The 5440-nt window shown below is 43.0% G+C and overlaps 1 protein-coding gene across 1 annotated transcript in view; it reads right to left on the reverse strand.

The window, feature by feature from the left end:
* The window catches only part of Cspp1 (centrosome and spindle pole associated protein 1), a 104658-nt gene that overhangs the window by 28748 nt on the left and 70470 nt on the right, over window positions 1-5440 (reverse strand). The gene's annotated exons all lie outside the window — the stretch shown is intronic.

Here is a 5440-nt window from a genome sequence, read left to right on the forward strand (position 1 = left end):
ACAGACTCTCACACACACACAACTATCAAGAAAAAGAAAACGAGAGGAGCTGGGGAGATGGCTCAGCAGTTAAAGTCTTATACCACTCAAGACTTGTAAGGGCCAAGAGTTCAGTTCCACAACTCACTCTGGCAGCTCACGAACCTGGGACCTTCAGCGTCAAGGGAGCTGATGCCATCTTCTAAGCTCCATGCACGGATAGGAAGACATGCGCACGCCCCCCCCCCAGTGCGCGCGCGCGCACGCGCACGCGCACACACACACACACATCCTTTTTAAAATAAAGTGAAGAACAGAAATGGGGCCCTGACTGCTAAGCCTCAGTTCAATGTGCAGGTCGCACAGGTGCAGAGACACCAGCTCCTGCATGCTGTCCTCTGACCTGTGGCAACACGCACACCGACCTGACATAACGGGGCTGAGGTGAGGAGGGCGCTAAACAGAATCAAAGTACAGAATTACAGATCTGTAAATGTCACAACAAAACATGCCAAAGAGAGGGCGGGGCTGGGAAGATGGCTCGGGGTTAGTGCACTTGCCAGGCAAGCAGCAGCTGGGAGGGCCAGAACTCAGATCCTTAGCACACACAAAAATGCTGGGTAGGCATTGAAGACCAGGCTGTAATGCCAACACTCAGAAATTGTAGAAACAAAAGACTCCTGGAGACAGCTAACTTAGCTTTCTATACTGGTCATACTGGTGAGCTCTGGGTCTAGCTGGAAGACCTTCCCTCAGTGAAAACGTGGAGAGTAATTAAAGAAAACACCCAGTGTCAACATCTAGTCTCCTCTCATAGGTACACACACGTGCACCCACACACACAAAGAACACACATACATACACATACATAAAGAAACAGGCAATTTTTAAAATAGCATCAAAACATGAAAACCTTGGTGATACAACTGGCAAAATATTATAGGATTTGATATTCAAAACTATAAAATACTGATTAGAGAAATTAACTAAAAGCAGTCAGTAGATAGACAGTTCACACTAGCTCATCAGTAGTCAGTAGATAGACAGTTCACACTAGCTTACCAACAGTCAGGGGATAGACAGTACACACTAGTTCATCAAAAGAGTCAATAGTGTTAAGATGATGCCTGTACCAAAATTATCTGTGTGGTCAATGTAATTCCGAAGAAAACCACACCATATTTGGAGGGAAAAAATGACCAACTATTAGTAAAATAAGTAACTGGATTGTCAAAGCAATCTTGCAAACAGCACAACTTTGGAGGGTCAAGGAGGGATCATGACATACACCTGTAATCCCAGCACAGGGGAGGTCTACAAGTCAAGGGCATACAAACTACACAAGATCCTATCTCCAAAAAAACAAAAGAAAAAAAAACTTCAACATCTAAATTTCAAACTTACTACAAAACAGACAAGTGTATGATGTAAGCATGAAGTCAGACATGAAGAGTTTACCATAGTAACTCTGAATAATGAAAACCATGAAGTGATACACTATGTTGGATAGATGGACTGAGTGGTCCAGGAAACGCATAAAAGTTCATGCGTGCACAAATAAACAGCCAGATACAGAGACAACTGTCACAGACTGCAGGTTAAAGACACAGTGGGCCTATAAGAGGTTCAGGAGGTACCAGCAAGCACAGCGCCAGCCTCCACCAGAGCTAGACTCCTTATCACAGACTATGACGGAGAAGTGGACTGACTCCCAGTGCTGCCCTCTGACCTCCATACACCGTGAGGGACACCAGAGCCAGCACTTACACATCAAACACACACGGTAATAATATATAAATGAATCAAAAACAAGACAGGCAACCAAGTGTTCTACAGCATTTGGAATAGGAAGAAGACAGTAGGGGGAAACTGTCAAAATTTAGATACTGTCTACAATTTCATTGACAGTACAGTGTCGATTTACTTCTAGCTTTTATAATTGTGCCATGATTACATAAATGTCCACTATGAAGAAAACACACTGAAAGGTACTCTCATTGTACCTCTGCAACTCTTTTATAGAATATCTACACATAGCACAGAATGGCTAACCTCAAATGCTGGGGAAGAGTTCAGAGCATTGGAAAGTTTGTGTTTTTCTGGTGTTAATGAAAAAGGCACAATTTGGAAAACAGTTAAGTTTTTTTTTTTTTTTTGGTTTTTCGAAACAGGGTTTCTCTGTGGCTTTGGAGCCTGTCCTGGAACTAGCTCTGTAGACCAGGCTGGTCTTGAACTCACAGAGATCCGCCTGCCTTTGCCTCCCAAGTGCTGGGATTAAAGGAGTGTGCCACCATAGCCCAGCAACAGTTAAGTTTCTAACAAAGATAAAAAGAAACAAGCAAATAAAACATTATGCGATCAACTGAGCCTATTCCTAAGCATGCACCTAGGAGAAATAAAAGTGTGCATTCACACAGAGGCCTCAACCTTCCTGAAGCTGTAACCCCTTATTACAGTCCTTCATATGGTGGTAACCCCCTAACCATAAAATTATTCTGTTCCACTTCATAACTGTAATTTTTCTATTACCACCAATTGTGATATAGATATCTGTGTGTTCCAATGATCTTAGGGGACCCCGTGAAAGGGTCATTTGATCTCTAAAAGGGCTGCAAGCAACAGACTGAGAAGCAGTGGCTTCCAGTGACTCTATTCCCAATGTCTTAAACTGGAAACAAGCCAGGTACCTGTCCACTGTGAGCAGCCATGCAATGACAGCACCTCAGAAACAATGCAACACCACGCAGTACAGAAAACAAGAATCTCACAAAACCACTCTGGAAGAAAATCATCAAAACTGAAAGGCGACGCTGGCACCCGGAAGCAGATGGCAGGTTTCTCGGGGCAAAGGGCTGCAAGAGGACTGCCCATAAGGGACAGAGGGACTCCCCTTTAGCAGCTCCGGAACAGCCACCTCTGGAATGTGGTAGAAATTATTTTAGGAAATGATTTAGAAATGGCAAACATCAGAAAATTTTCAAAGAGTAATTTTGTTATGTGCAAATTTGACCTCAGTAGACCTGAGGTAAAGACAGGCATTACTTTGTCAAACACACATGACAGACTGTCAGCACACCTCTCCCAGGACTGAGAGACTGCCAAGCATCTCTCCAGTGCTCAGACTTTTCATTTGGGAGCTTAGTTTCCTGCTAGCCACATATTTTTTTGGTGCATAACATCAGTTCTCAACCTGTGGGTCTCAATCCCTTTGGGGGGTCACATATCAGGTATCCTGCATATTATATATTTACATAATGAGTCATAACAGTAGCAAAATTACAGTTATGAAGTAGTAAAGGAATAATTTTACAGCTGGGGTCACCATGTGAGGAACAGTATTAAAGGGTCGCAGCATTAACAAGGTTGAGAACCACTGCTGTATAGCTGCTAACATTTTAACACATATAGTTTCAAGTAAAACCAGTATAAGCAGTTAATTTTTGCAAAGCTCAACCACCAAAACATCCATCTTGCCACCTTTCATATTATTCATATTCCCAATCTGCAACCACGGGCAAGTTCTTTAGAATTTTGCTGTTGTGAGAATATCATGGAACAGAAATGTACAAAGGTAACTATCAGAATGGATCTTTTCCTTATCAGAACTTTCGAGTCTCACATATTATGTGCACCAACAATTCACTCCTTTGATTTGCTAAGTAGCTCCCCCTCCACACACACACACAGAACCTTCGCTTTTATAGGACCGTAAATAAAGAGTTCTAGTGAATGAAGAACACTGAACTGGGGCACAAACAATTAAAACAGGAGCCTATTTAAAAACGATGTCTTCTACTTTATTTCATTAATAAATATTTTCCCTTAAAAGGATCGAGGGGTAGAAGTGAAGACTCATACCCTTTAGTTTCCCTCCATCAGAAGACAGAAAGTGAACAAAAGGAGTTAGGTCCACAAGCAAGCAGCACCATTGGTTGGCTGCAAGTGCACAGTCGCACTTGGCCATCACGGTGCTCTCCCACCATCTCCATGCTCCCCATCTCTAATGCTCGGTACTCCTTAGGAGTGACTCATTCCTTTGACTACAGTATTGTATAGTATCAAGCATACTATACAACTATAATATAGTAAAGTATCAAGTTTCACTGTCCTTCATAAATACATTTTCTCTGTTTTGTTGAGGATAGCAGCACAAAGTAGATTAAACATTACTACTTAAAACAGAAACCTCCTCCAGGGTAAGCAGTTCTAAACCAGTGTCTTACAATCCAAGAATCCACACTTCACTTCAAACTTACCCTGTAATTATATTGCTTTAGTCCTCCTGGAAAGTTCTGGAAGCACTGTTTCCAATGTCTGATGGGGCCTCCTCCACTAGGAACTAGAGTATTTCTGACGACCCATGACCCCAGTTTCCTTGGGCTACAACTACCCACACACTCACCAGTCCCAGGCCTCCTCCTGGGCGCCAACAAAAAAGCAAACTTGGCCACCCTGAGCAGGAGCTCTTGGGAGAGGCTGGGACAGCTAAGTGAAGGCAGAGACGATGATGCTGCAGTCCTAGGCTAGGACCACAGAACCCTCCACTCATCTTCACTACTTCTGGATCCGACCCACGCTGTGCAGCCAAGAAGGAAGGGATTGTAAAATGGAGCAGTGGTTCAGTGGAAGACGTCGCCTCTCTTAGAGACATGGGAACGAAGCCCGCACTGCCATAAGTGGTTCAGTGGAAGACGTCGCCTCTCCTAGAGACATGGGAACGAAGCCCGCACTGCCATAAGCCTCCGAGACAGGCTTGGCACAGCACTGTTTAACTAACCGCCTTAATAATAGAGGCTATTACAGTATCACGAGTAAGTGAATGAAAATTAGTGTCCTAACATATCCAATACATACTTCAAATAAGAAATTCCACCTGTGCAACATCTAAAATCACCTCATCTATTAGGAAACGGCAACAGAAGCTTTAGCCTTCCAAAAGGAAAAAAATAGTTCGGGGGGGAAAGAGTCACCTCATTAAGTGGGCTCAGATACACCTGAAATATATTTAACAGCAAGCATAATCCATAAGAATTCTAAGCTCTGCATGTCCACAATTCTGTCATGCTTTTAGTGTTTCAATGGTCCTCTCTAGCCCTATGTGGCTTACAGATAAACCCACACTATCTTTACTTAGCCACAGGGAGCCAAAAACTATTCAACATAGGTAACAATGTTTATAAACTAGCTTTTTTTTTTTTTTGATACAGGGTTAACACTATGTAGCTCTGGCTGGCCTGGAACTTGCTATACAGACTAGGCTATCTCTAACTCAAGGAGATCCACCTACCTCTGCCTTCCAAGCATTGGGATTAAAGGGTTGTACCACCACGCCAAGCAAACATTAAAGAATGAATAAGTAAATACACATAACTGAAGGATTATAACTCTGCAGCCTGCCAGAGTTTTTGAAATGAAGACGCCCCCCCACAAAAGAAGTCACATAATGAACACGTCTACGCCC

Source organism: Microtus ochrogaster, linkage group LG5, assembly GCF_000317375.1.
Source record: "Microtus ochrogaster isolate Prairie Vole_2 linkage group LG5, MicOch1.0, whole genome shotgun sequence".
In the NCBI taxonomy this organism is placed as follows: Eukaryota; Metazoa; Chordata; class Mammalia; order Rodentia; family Cricetidae; genus Microtus; species Microtus ochrogaster.